General features: G+C 37.3%; 1 protein-coding gene across 4 annotated transcripts in view; it reads right to left on the reverse strand.

Moving 5' to 3' along the window:
• The window catches only part of THRAP3 (thyroid hormone receptor associated protein 3), a 68,653-nt gene that overhangs the window by 31,198 nt on the left and 23,526 nt on the right, over positions 1 to 13,929 (reverse strand). For all 4 annotated transcript variants that reach the window (XM_052636801.1, XM_052636798.1, XM_052636800.1 and 1 more), the window contains exon 2: positions 12,006 to 12,093. The gene's annotated coding sequence lies outside the window, so the exon portion shown is untranslated. The remainder of the gene's footprint in view (positions 1 to 12,005; positions 12,094 to 13,929) is intronic.

Raw genomic sequence — 13,929 nt, forward strand, 5'->3', positions numbered from 1 at the left:
CTCTGAAAATAAGTCTAAAAAGGGGATCATTTATATCAGCAAATAACAATGACTGTGATTTCAGTTCAAACACATTTAAAGTAAATTCCAAAGTGCAACCTTAAACTGCCTCCTAATTACAGGACATGAGTAGTCCAAAATACCACTGTGGGTTGTTTCATCAACTTGTTTTAAGAAGTGTGACTACCTCATAACAAGTGAGCAATTATGATGAGAGGAAGAAAATATACATTAATAAACTACATTTTTGGGTTAGCAAGGCAAAAAAGCTAAAGCTTCTAATTCTGCAGAGTCCAAAATTCACATAAAAATTGTCAGTTTACTTCAACCGTTTATTTGCCATTTGGAGAAATTATTTTTACACGGTAGTTTTTTTACCAATGCGCTTTTATTCTAGCCTTACTATCAACTTCCCTGAAAATAACCCTTCGTTAATAACAGCATATATTTTAGTTTACTTATGCTAACAATGGACCTGTTTACAGAACAAATTCTCAACTGTTCTTCTTAATGGCTGTTGTCAGGCTGTAAAGAATTCAAAGGAGAAACCAGCTCTGGAAAACTTCACAGAAACAATTCAGCACAGGGACCCCTTTGTGTTCACAAACTAGAGGGTTAAGGGACAGCCGGTAAAGCACATACCCTCAAAGAAACAGTATCTGGCCTTTGGTTCTTACGACAAGTAACTGTAGCAAAAGGCCCAACTCTGTTGTGTGTTTTCATTACTTAAAAAAAAGTAAATTTAGTTATCCATGGACACACAGATAATTTTTCAAAGTGAAAACTAGAAAAATTTTCCTTAATGCTTAAGAAGCATTAAAAAAGCTTCCCTGAGGGTAAGCTCTGAAGTAGTTTAAAAGTGTTATCAATTAAGGAATGGAAAGCCTGACATAAACATACACACAGATACTTTATCAAGAACACTGCCAATGTGGGAAGTTCTAGCCAGGTGGATTAACCAGCGCTTATTCACAAAGGTTCAATTCCAAGTCCTCCAAAAGTCAATCTCTATCCCTCCCTTTCCAGCCCTAATTTCTTTGGACAGCAAACAGGAGCGCTGCATTATTTAATCGCTTAGAAAATCCATAATAAACTGCACAGCAAAACAAAAAAAAAATGATTAGGACCATCTCATCCAACTTGAGAAAAAGAAGTAATCCCTTTCTAACAGTATAGCTATTTACACTGGATGCTTTGGGCTGCCAAATGCCAAAAAGACCTGTTGTGACAGAGTTCTTTCCAAAAGCCACCAGAAACCTGTGTCCTGTGGGTGGGTGGGACTGCGGGCTCCTGTCTGACCAGTACAGAGCCCATCCTACCTCAGAGACAAGTTTTCTTGACTTCTCTCCTTTTGAGCCCAAGCATCAGTCATCAACTAATAAATACCTATTTACATGTTGCTCTAGCCTATTTGGCTGCTGCAAACTGCATTCTTCCCTCTTTTTCATCCCAAAAATATCAAGATTCCTGATCAGGGCAGAATTGATCTTCATTGCCACTGGTGAGCAATGAAAAGCTAAAATAAATAAATAATGGGCAAGTGTTCAGGCACGTTAAATGGAGAAATTTACCAAGACTAAACTCACGCTTCATCAATAAAATGAGGATTTCGAACAGCTCTGCTACTGACAAAAAAACCCTCAAATGTTTGCACAAAGTAAGCAGAACATTCCTCATCCTGACTTTAGCCACCCTAAAAAAGGAATTAAGTGGTGAGAGTTGAACTTTTTGCTTTAAAAAAAAAAAAAAGAATGATCCCTCCACTTCCATCCCATCACCTCTGAAATTTACTATAGAAGAAATCATTTACGATTCGTAACATATTCTACCATTTTAGAAATACTAGTCCATCTGTTTGAAAATAGCTGACCAGGGACTTGGCTACTTACCTTCTGACTGTACTTCAACTATCACTTACAAGGGAGCAATCCAACATATACCAAATTCAGGCAGCACCACAACTATCATTTTCAAGGGGGCAATCCAACATATACCAAATTCAGGCAGCACCATAATCTCACTTGGGAAAAGGAAGTTTCCAGAGTGAGTCAGGACTCTGCAACAGGTTCCTGTCAGGCTGAGGGATATTGCCACCAGCTTCTTTTCATCACACAGCCAGCAAGAGGTCACATTTCCTTCCAGCTCTCCAGAGACTGAATTAAGTTTCTCAGTCTCCAAGACTTGGCAAGCTCCACCCATTCCATCTTTCACTTTTTAAAGAAACAGGACCATACTACTTCTCAGTAACTTAGAAAGGTAAGAAAAATGCAATGAGGCAGGTATTTTCTATATCGCATACAATACAGCATGCTATTAATTATTTCAGGTCTGATTTCCACATAGGAATGAGTTTCATAAAAGTTTTTCTTTTTTTAACACCAGAGAAAACACTTAAAAATTCAAGATCACAATGACAAACCTTTACAGGAAAACCCCTTTATTCATTCAATCAAACTGCTGTTTCTCCCCCAATGAGAAATAAAAACATATGAAGTTCTTAAGATCACTGGGATATTATATAATATTCACAGAAGGTAACATAATCAATCAATGCTGGAAAATTCTGAAAACTACACACAAGTAATAAACATAGGTCTTAACCACCAATTTGAAAAAAATAACTAGTAAAAGAAAATGTATGCAAGCAATTTTATACATCGATTTCTTCTATTATAAGTATGCCTCCCAGAAGGAATAACAAGTATGTGGGGGGTAAATTCAACTTTATTTGCCTGTACTGTATTTTAAATATACAGGACATCGCACCAAGTGCTGATTACTGGAAAGGTGAAAACACAAGCGTATCACGATTTTTGAGACTGTTTTGCTTTCTCACTAAGACAGGTTTCACAATCTCTGTATTTTATAGTTACTTTGTTAAGATTAGTGTATCATTTTCAAAAAAATATCCATCCTTGAAGTTTTCTTACCTGTTACAAACAGGGCTTACAGTTTAATTAATAATAGGGTATCAATACTGGTTCATTAATTGTGACAAACATATCATAGTAACGTAAAATGTTAATAGAAGAAATTGGGTATAGGGAATATAGGGACTGCTCAACTGTTTCCCTAACCCTAAAATATGTATGTTGAAGTCCTAACACCAAGTACCCTAGAATGGACCTCATTTGAAGATAGGGTCTTTACAGATATATGACTGGTGTCCTTATAAATAGGAGAAATCTGGACACAGAAATATGCAGAGAGAAGATGCTATGAAGAGATTCAGGGAGAAGATGGCCATCTACCAGCCGAAAGAGAGAGACCTGGAAGAGATCCTTCCCTCCCAGGTCTCAGAAGGAATAAATCCTGCCAAGCTCTTGATTTCTGACTTCTAGTCTCCATATTTGTGGGACAATTATATTGCTGTTGTTTAAGCCACTCAGTCTGTGCTACTTTGTATGGCAGCCCTAGCAAACCAATACATGAATTCTGTACAATCCTTGCAATTTCCTGTTAATCTTAAACTATTCTCAAATAAAAAGTTCATTAAAAAAGAAAGATAAAGGCAATGGTATCCACATCTCACAATTATAAGAGGATCAAAGCAGACAGGTAATTGGGAAATACCTGCTCAATGGAAAAAGAATCCATTATCTCAATACACAGTAAGCAAACAGCTAGGACTAGAATCCAGGTTTCATTCAATGTTTTGCATAACATGTTATTCCAAGATAGGGATATAAAGGTGACGTAAGTGAGGGACCATGCTGAAATAGATGTTCAATCTAAATATCACGTCCCAAATGAACAGAACCCAAGAGTCACTTTATAATACTGGGTTAGGTTCTGCAGTAAGTAGTGGCTTTGGCACCAAAAAAATTAACTGGGTTCAAATCTGTGCTCCTTAGCTGGACAAGATACTTACTCTCTTCATCTTCCAAACATGGGCTACACCTCATAAGACTGCCACAGGAATTAAAAAGTATACAAAAAGTGTAAATTGCCTGGCACTGAGCAGGTGACTTCACACCTTAAGCTATGTTCAGCTGCAACCCTAAAGTGGTGACAGGGAGATACTTAGAAACATCTCTTAAGAGAAAATAGATTTCACCACTGATTCTACTTTCCTGCTAATACATTAGTAAGCATTCAGGTATCTTCCTACGAAAAACAATAATTTTACACTAGCTAAGCTGGCACGTGTTGCACTGAAGAGACACAGAGAAGCAAGAAAAGGTCAAATTTTAAGGTCCTGACCTTTGAAGAATAAATCCCTTTGCCGATGAATGGTAGCAGGGAAAATCAATAGCAAACTGAGGGGCCATTCATTTGGAACTTAACTCAATGTCCCCAGTGTACATGACTTGTGGTATCTTCTCCTAAAATTTGCTCAATGGATATCTACTAGGCTCAGGACCATCTATGCAACTAACCCTTCATCATTAGAGAAAAAGAATGAAAAGCAGTCAGCAACTTAAATATTATCTTTGACCCCAGAGGCTCCTCTCCTATATCCCGAGGGGAGGGTGACGGCAATTTTTGTTCCTATTTTAAATGTGTTATCACTGGGGAACACAACATTCCTATTTTTTAGAGGAACTCTTAGCTTTTCTAACTTAATAAAGATACTACAGGCTATGTCAACTAATCACCTATGGACTCCTTCCAGTTCTCATTATGATAAACCTTCTTAAAAACTAAGTTAAACAGCCAATCATAATACAACTATTTTTTAATGAAATTATTAAGACCCTGGGCTTCCTCCAATCAAAAAAATAAAAAAGACGACCTTGGACTGAATCAGTGGTACACACTGCAATCAGAGCTTTTAAAAAAGTCCATCATTCCAATCCCAAAGAAGAGAAATGCCAAAAAATGTTCAAACTACTATACAACTGTGCTCAGTTCACATACTAACAAGGTAATGCTCAAAATTCTTCAAGCTAGACTTCAACAGTATGTGAACCGTGAACTTCCGCATGTACAAGCTGGGTTTAGAAAAGGCAGAGGAACCAGAGGTCAAATTGCCAGCATCCACTGGATCACAGAAAAAACAAGGGAATTCCAGAAAAAAACATCTACTTCTGCTTCACCGACTATGCTAAAGCCTTTGACTGTGTGGATCACAGCAAATTGTGGAAAATTTAAGAGAAGGGAATACCAGACCACCTTACCTGCCTCCTGTGAAACCTGCGTGTAGGTCAAGAAGCAACAGTTACAACAATGGACATGGAACAATGGACTGGTTCCAAACTGGAAAGGAGTACATCAAGGCTGTATACTGTCACTCTGCTTATTTAACATCTATGCAGAGTACATCATGTGAAATGCTGGGCTGGATGAATCACAAACTGGAATCAAGACTGCCAAGAGAAATATCAGTAACTTCAGATATGCAGATGATACCACTCTAATGGCAGAAAGTGAAGAGGAACTAAAGAGCCTCTTGATGAGGGTGAAAGAGTAGAGTGAAAAACCTGGCTTAAAATTCAACATTCAGAAAACTAAGATCATGGGATCTGGCCCCATCAATTCACGGCAAATAGATATGGGAACAGTGACAGATTTTACTTTCTTGGGCTCCAAAATCACTGCAGATGGTGACTGCAGTCATGAAATTAAAAGACACTTAAAAAATAAAATAAAATAAAAATAAAAAATAAAAATAAAAGACACTTGCTCCTTGGAAGGAAAGCTATGACAAACCTAGACAGCATGTTAAAATGCAGAGACACCACTTTGCTGACAAAGGTCCGTATGGTCAAAGCTATGGTTTTTCCAGGAGTCATGTATTGATGTGAAAGTTGGACCATAAAGAAGGCTAAGCATCAAAGAACTGATGCTTTTGAACTGTGGTGTTGGAGAAGACTCTTGAGAGTCCCTTGGACTGCAAGGAGATCAAACTAGTCAATTCAAAAGGAAATCAAGCCTGAATATTCACTGGAAGGACTGATGCTGAAGCTCCAATACTTTGGTCACCTGATGTGAAGAGCTCACTCACTGGAAAAGACCCTGATGCTAGGAAAGATTGAAGGTGAGAGGGAGAAAGGGACAAGAGAGGATGAGATGGTTGGGTGGCATCACCAATTCAATGGACATGAGTTTGAGCAAATTCAGGGAAACAGTGAAGGACAGGGAAGCCTGGCATGCTGCAGTCCAGGGGGTCGCAAAGAGTCGGACACGACTTAGCAACTGATATCAAGATACTTTCAGGAAACTGAGAAACAAATTCTAAACCACTGATTTATGTACACACTTTACAGATTCCAAGGATTAGGTCTCTGGTCTCTCTTATCCCACCATCAGTACATAGACAGCTACTCCTTACACGGAATTCTACATAAAGCTTGTTCTACATTAAGTAAGTCTGTTCACAACTCTCTTAGGAGATAAGCTGTTTGCTATCTTTTATAGACATATGGTTACAGGATCAAATATCTTCCCCAAACAAGTTAATCACAGAGAGATTTAGAGAGGGGAAAATATATGCTTAAATTTATTCCCTTATATGTTACAACTATGACTGCTTTGAATTATGAACATTGCAGGGTATTTCAATAATTTATCCCTTCCTGCAGAAGTATGAGCCCTAAGAATTAAAGAGTCCCATACACATGTAGCTATCAAGCACCTGAAATGTGGCTGGCCTGAACTGGGATGAGGTGTAGATATAAAATACAGGATTTCAAAGACTTAGTACAAAACTCAGAGTGCAAAATGTCGCATTAATTATTTTTATATTAATTACATGTTGAAATGAGAATGTGTTGGATACATTAAATTATATAAAATATATCATTAATTTCATCTGCTTCTTTGTATTTATTACCTTAATGTGGCTGCTGGGAAATTTGATATTACATATAGCTCACACTGGACTTCTCTTGGATGGCACTGTCCTAAAGGACAATGATTATGTCTTTTCAAATGCTCAAGTTTTGAACCTTATTCAGTATTAGTCACTTTTAAATTCATCATTTATTTTTGTAGTTTCTAGTCTTCCTTCACTTCATTCATCCCTCACTGTCCTGTTGAGGGAAAACATGATGTCTTTGTTTCCATACTTTACCAGATAAGTTTAGGGGAGAAAAAAAAAGAGGGGTGTTTTCTTAAACATACACACACAACTCTACACACAAAAAATGAAAAATAACTTCAAGATCTGCTATCATTCCGGATCTTACCAGTCACCTCAGTCTACAAAAGAAATCAAGAACCCAACCTGCTGCTTTCATCTAAAATGAACTAATTAAGGCACTATTCAAAGTTATCTTAATTTAGAGACCGCCTAACTACTCCAAGCCCAGATAGATCCAAACACTCAACCAGAACTCAGTTTAGGGGGGACTTCCCTGGTGGTCCAGAGGCTAAGACTCTTCAAGGTGACTCGCCCAATGCAGGGGAATCAGGTTCAATTCCTTGTCAGGAGAACTAGATCCCATGCGCTGCAACTGAAGATGCCACAACTAAAGATCCTGCATGTTACAACTAAAGATCCTGCATGTTGCAACTAAGACCTAGCAAAGCCAAGTAAATATTTTAAAAAAGAAACAAAGAACTCAGTTCAGATACATGTGACCAGTGCAACTCCCATCTCTGGCTCATAATGAATAGCTTATTAACTACATAAAGAAATAGGTCTAATTATTTTCTAGAACATCATGTATTTTTTTTTAAAGGAACAAAATCGAATTCATCAGATTTATATGTGAAAGCTCGTTTCCCATAATTTCAAGATTCTAAATGATCTGGCCCCTATGCCTACTTCTTCAACATCATCTCAAACCACTCTCTCCCCATTCAGTCACTATACTGGAGCCACAAAGGCCTTATTTCTGTTCCTGAACACTTACAGGCATTTACAGTCTCAGCACCTTTATACCTGCTGTTCTTGCTACATGAACACACTTCTGCAGTCTACAGCATGGTTGGCTCCTTTCTCATCCTTCAGATCTCAGCTTATCACCCAACTCAAAAAGGTCTCTCTTCTTAGCATTCTACCTAATAACACGTCATTGTTATTTTGTAGTCCTTCTTTCCTAACACTGCTGCTGCTGCTAAGTCACTTCAGTCGTATCCGACTCTATGTGACCCCACAGACGACAGCCCACCAGGCTCCCCCGTCCCTGGGATTCTCTAGGCAAGAACACTGGAGTGGGTTGCCATTTCCTTCTCCAATGCAGGAAAGTGAAAAGTGAAAGTGAAGTTGCTCAGTCCTGTCCAACCCTCAGCGAGCCCATGGACTACAGCCTACCAGGCTCCTCCGTCCATGGGATTTTCTAGGCAAGAGTACTGGAGTGGGGTGCCATTTGAAACTACCTTATCTGCCTTCCCAAACTAGAATGTAAGCTCCCCAAGAACAGGAATCCTGTCTGTCTTGCTCACTGGTGATTATCCCCCGCAAAGAGAATAGACACAGTAACAAGCACTCAAGGATATACTGACTGAATGAATCAAAAAACTCAAAAGCAGCTTTAAAGGACTCTAAAAGAATCTTAGAGGGGAAAATCTAGTGGGCTTATTTTTTAAAGTATGCAACTGGCTTCCTATGTAAGGGCCCTGCCTAAGCCCTTCTAGTTTTTGTTTTCCAGTTTCCAATACTAAAGTCTCTTGAAGAACTGTCACAGTTCCACACAGTGAGAAACAAGAAGTATGGAAATTTCAAGTATATTTTGCTTGCTCAGTCTGGAGAGAGAAGAAAGGGTTTATTTAAGATGAAATAAAGCACTAATAATAAAATCACTATTTGTACAAGATTAGACAAATAAATGGAACAAAACACAAAGTTTAAAAATACACCCTATTAATACACTCTCAAAAAGGTAACTTTTCAAAACACTATAAAAAAGGATAAATGAATAGTTGAGACAACTGATCAAGGAGTTAACACAAAATGTTAAGAGTCCTTCTTCTTACCATAAACAAAACTAAAATTACAGATATACTAAAGAAATGTAAAAAAGCAAGCCGCTAAAAAAGAAAATACTACTGTCTATTTGACAGGTCTAAATATGCTAAAAATATTACCATTAATTTTCTCTAAGATAAAAAACTGTATCCATCATAAAAGGACAATAATAATAGAACAGTAGCCAGGCACATCTCTAAATGCTTTTATATATATTCACTTATTTATTATTCCCATTGTACATATGAGGAAACTGTCCACCATCTGAAATACTATTTTACCTCTGTTTCATTCAGAGAACAAAAGAGAGCTCTTAGAAATTAAAAATATAAGAATACATATCCATCAATTCCATTTCTGGATATTTACCGAGAAGAACTGAATGAAGATCTCAAAGAGATGTTAGCACTATGTTCACTACGGCACTATTACAACAGCCAAGATGTGGAAAAAGCCTAAATGTCCATTAACAGGTGAACAGATAAAGGAAATGTGATAGATGGAATGGAATACGACTCAGTCTTAAAAAAGAATTCTGCAATAAGTAACAACACACATGAAGCTCGAAGACATTATGTTAAGTGACATAAGCCAGTCACAGAAAAACAAAAACTGCATGATTCCTTACATGAGGTATCTGATCCTGCATTGCAGACAGACGCTTTACCATCTGAGCCACTAGGGAAGCCCCCTGATATGAGATATCTAAAATAAATAAATTTATAAATTCAAAGAGTAGACTTGTCTTGGGAGTGGGAAAAGGGGGAAATGGCCAGTTACTAATCAATGTACATCAAGTTTCAGTTAAGAAAGATGAATAAGCTTAAGAGATCTGTTATAAAGCTGTATCTACAGTCAATAACAAGTTACTCTACACTTAAAAATCTGCTAAGAGGGTAGACTTCACCTTAAGTATTCTTATCACACTAAAAGAAAACCTAAAAGTAACTTTTCATCCATGATGCCAGCAAATTAAAAGCCTTCATGACAGATGAGGAAAAAAGTCATTTGTAATTTATTGCAAACAGAATCCCTGATTCACATGAGAAAATTTAAAGAACTACTTATTGCCAGTTTGTCCTGGTAGCTGCAGAAAGGCAAAAGTTTCTGCAAATGTATGAAGGGCATTTTGTAGGCAGTATTTTGTAGGCAGTGAGACTGTTCAGAGTTGTATGAAGAAACTGGACTGACTAAACAAAAATCTTGCTGAATATAAAAAAATAGTAAGTATACATATAAAAATAAAATCTATGAACACAAGTGAAAAAAATACAACAAATATTAGAAAATACAACCAAGGAAATCTCCCAAAGAACAAAAAACACAGAGATGGAAATAGTAGGAAAAAAGTTAAAATTAGAGAAGCAGTTCAAAAGATCCAACACCCAATTAATTCCAGAAAAAGAGTAGAGAAAATAAAGGAGAGAAAAATCAAGGACATAATTTCGGAAAATATCCCAGAACTGAGTGATATAAGTTTCAGTCCCTTGAGTGGCCAGCACATTAGATAGAAACAGCCACACCAAGGACATCATTATGAAACCAGAACACTGGGAATACTGGGAAAAAGAAGTTTCAGAGGTTACAAACAGGTTATATGCAAATGTAACTGACATCTCACCAACAGTGAATGTGAAAGGCAACACAGCAGTATTTTCAAAATTCTGAAGGAAAATTATTTCCAAACTAGAAATCTACATCTAGCCAAAGTAATGATCAACATAAGGGCAATATAAAGGCATTTTCAAGACATGTTATATCCAAAAAACTTACCTGTTGTATTCCCCTTTCTCAGGAAGCTAATGGAGACGTGTTCCTTCAAAATAAGATTGTATCAAAAAGGAAAGGGATAGGACATGGGAAAAGATAACAAAACCAGGAGGAAAAATCACTGGGATGATGTTTGGATAACAACATCCCAGCTCCCTAGTTAAAGCACATGCTCAAAATGAAGCAGATTAGAAAATAACTCTAAGATAAAATTGATAATATAACCAAAATGTTTAAAGTATTGAGGAAGATTAACACCTCTGGATAGATTTTAAGAAAGAAATTAATAATAAGAACACAGAAACTAAGCATAACAGGCCAGAAAAAGATAAATACTAACAAAAGAGAAAATAACAAGCTGTACAAATAAAATTAACCATAGCATACAACATGATTTAGCTGTGAATAAGCTATACATAACCTTAATATTGTTAACAGTGAATACTGCTCTCTAACCAAAATTACATTACAGTCAGAGTGACAATATGGATGTGTGAGGAAGTCAGAGAATTCTACCACTATCCAAGCTGGGAATAGATAATACCCTAAACTGGAAAATCCGTAAGCAGCAAAATAAGCTATTCAGAGGTAATACCAAAGAAACAGTGAAGAATTGGAAATGACTGCTTCTAGGGACTGGGAAGGGGGTGGGAGGGCTTGTTTTTCATCAAATGCTTTATGAAGGGACTTTCCTGGTAGGCCAGTAGCTAAGATTCTGCACTCCCAATGAAAGGGGCCTGCAGTTCGATCCCTGATCAGGGAACTAGATCCCAATGCTACAAGAGTTCACAAGTTGCAACTAAAAAACAAAAAGGCCCTGTGGAGCTGATGGTCTGACATGACTATGTATAGGATTTTTATACATGTATTAATTAAAAAAGAAAAACAAAGAGAGACTTAAATAAATATATAAAATGCTTTTTAAAATTTAAGAAAAGAGTATACTATGGGGGTAAATCTACTATATACATGACTTTATTCATGTTCGTCACATAGTTATCTAGGACATGGAAAACAGAAAAGCCTAAAGTGTTTACCAAAAAGGAACTAGTCACATAAATTATATGGAACATCCAATGATGAAATATCATGAGTCATTTAAAATCGCAAACAGAATGTTAAAACAAGAATCAGACAAAAGAGCACAACTCCAATTTTGATTACACATATCCGAGTAACATATGCATAAAAAGAGTCTGTTCCCCAAACTATTAACAGTGACTATGTATGTGTAAAGTTTATGGCTTATCTTTTTTAATATGTCCAAGTGAATAAACATGTTGCTTAAAAACTCAAAAGGAATCTTCTGGATAAAAAGCATAAGACTGGTTTTAGAAGGCACGAAAATTACTATTAGTTCCTTTTACTATCATACATTTACCTTATCTGAACAATGATTTGACTTGCAGCACACCCAAAACAGACGCAGTGCCACTGGCTTCTCCAAATTACCAAGTCAGAATACAACTCTGAAATGAGAAGAAATAAGCAGTGATAAAATAGCTACCCAAACCTCGAAGACTGCACCTTGAAATACAGATGCTTGGAATCTATAAGCAGAAACTCTCCTTTAGCTCTCAACTTCACTCCAAGTGGACACAGAATTCTCTCTCAAAGTATACTGGCTTGAGGGTCTCTGTCTGTCTCCTAAACTCATTTTCATTCACTCCACCTCCTTACAGTAAGACAGCAGTAGGGAAAGCTAAAACCTTCCTCTTGTAATCTGATACCTTTCACTGGCAGTATTTCAGGTACTATGGTTTGCATTACACAGGCTGAATTTGCAAACTCCATAATTCAACTTGGAGAATAACTTCAGAAGAATTAGATGCTTTAAACAAAAACTTTCAAATAGGCTGAACTACTGATAAATACACTTCAAGTAAGAACAACTCCCCACATTCATCCTTCAAAGCACAAGAAAACCTTTCAGATCCAAATGTTTAAATATTTCTTGACCTAAACATTAACATGGCCACGTATCAAAGCAATGTAGCATTATACCAAACAGAAAAACAAAGTTCCAACATCAGCAAACTCAATATGTAGTTAACATCCTCACTCCTAGTTTATCATTCATTCAAAATACTGTAAAGCATGCCAAGTTGTTTCAGTCGTGTCTGAATCTTTGCGACCCTATGGACTATAGCCTGTCAGCTCGTCTGTCCATGGGATTCTCCAGGCAAAAATACTAAAGTGATTTGCCATGCTCTCCTCCAGGGGATCTTCCCAATCCAGGGATCGAACTTATGTCTCCTGCACTGGCAGGCAGGTTCTTTACCACTAGCCCTACCTGGGAAGCCCAGAGTAGGAAGGCACCCAAGAATTAAATAATCTGAAGATGCAATCTTGACATTAACCTTTTCTTTCATTTACTCAGTCAAGGATACCCACCTTAGCTCTCTCTGAAACCTGTGGTTTGCACACAGCTGAAGCCTTGCCTATTTAGCTAGGAAAGAAAGGAATGCATTTCCTTAAGCTAGTCTCAGTACCTGTCAGGGCCTCAGCCGAGAGCCTCCTACCCTCTCAACCAAACTCATTCTTAGGAGGATCTCCTTCCCCAGCAAGCTCACCGAGGCTGGGTCAGGTACTGTTTCTTGGTTTTACCCTAGACAAGCATATCATTATGTCTGTTAATACTCACAGGGCTGCAAAGTCTATTACCTAACTCTGATATGTGTCTGCTGAGTAAACTGAATACACAAAAGCAATAAACTCTTGGCCTATACCAAAGATTATCAGATAATTAACATTACAAAGTGGCAACAAAAACATACTGTTATAACTAACAGGATAAGAGTTACCAGAAGAAATTACTATTCAGTCAGACCATTTAGCAAATTAATGACAATGTTGGTCTATATTTACTTAGATGATAAACAGCAAAACCACAGCACTAACAAGAACTTGTTCTTTCAAAACACTTTTGTATATATTCTTGCAGGTCATTCTGGGAGTTCATCCTAGATTACATCAACCGAAACCTCTTTCCCTGCTTCTAAATGCAGGGGCACAGGGGCTCACATGAGTCAGCTTGAGGGAATCCCTGACGACTCCTACAAAACTAGGAACTGCTTGCAATGCACTGATTAAAGAACTATTCCAATACATCTCCCTTTTAACATTCTAACCAGTTAACACTCTCTCTCCTCTCTCCATCTCTCACTAATAATGTGTTCTAGTTTCAAAAGCAAGTTGAATAAAAGTGAACAAAAGAGGACCCTGTGTTCTATTCAAGTTAACCCAAAGTAGCCAATTTTAGTTAAAGTAGACAAAATTTAATCTTAGCCACTTCCCAATTAAAA

Source organism: Budorcas taxicolor, chromosome 3 (assembly GCF_023091745.1).
Source record: "Budorcas taxicolor isolate Tak-1 chromosome 3, Takin1.1, whole genome shotgun sequence".
NCBI classification, from domain to species: domain Eukaryota; kingdom Metazoa; phylum Chordata; class Mammalia; order Artiodactyla; family Bovidae; genus Budorcas; species Budorcas taxicolor.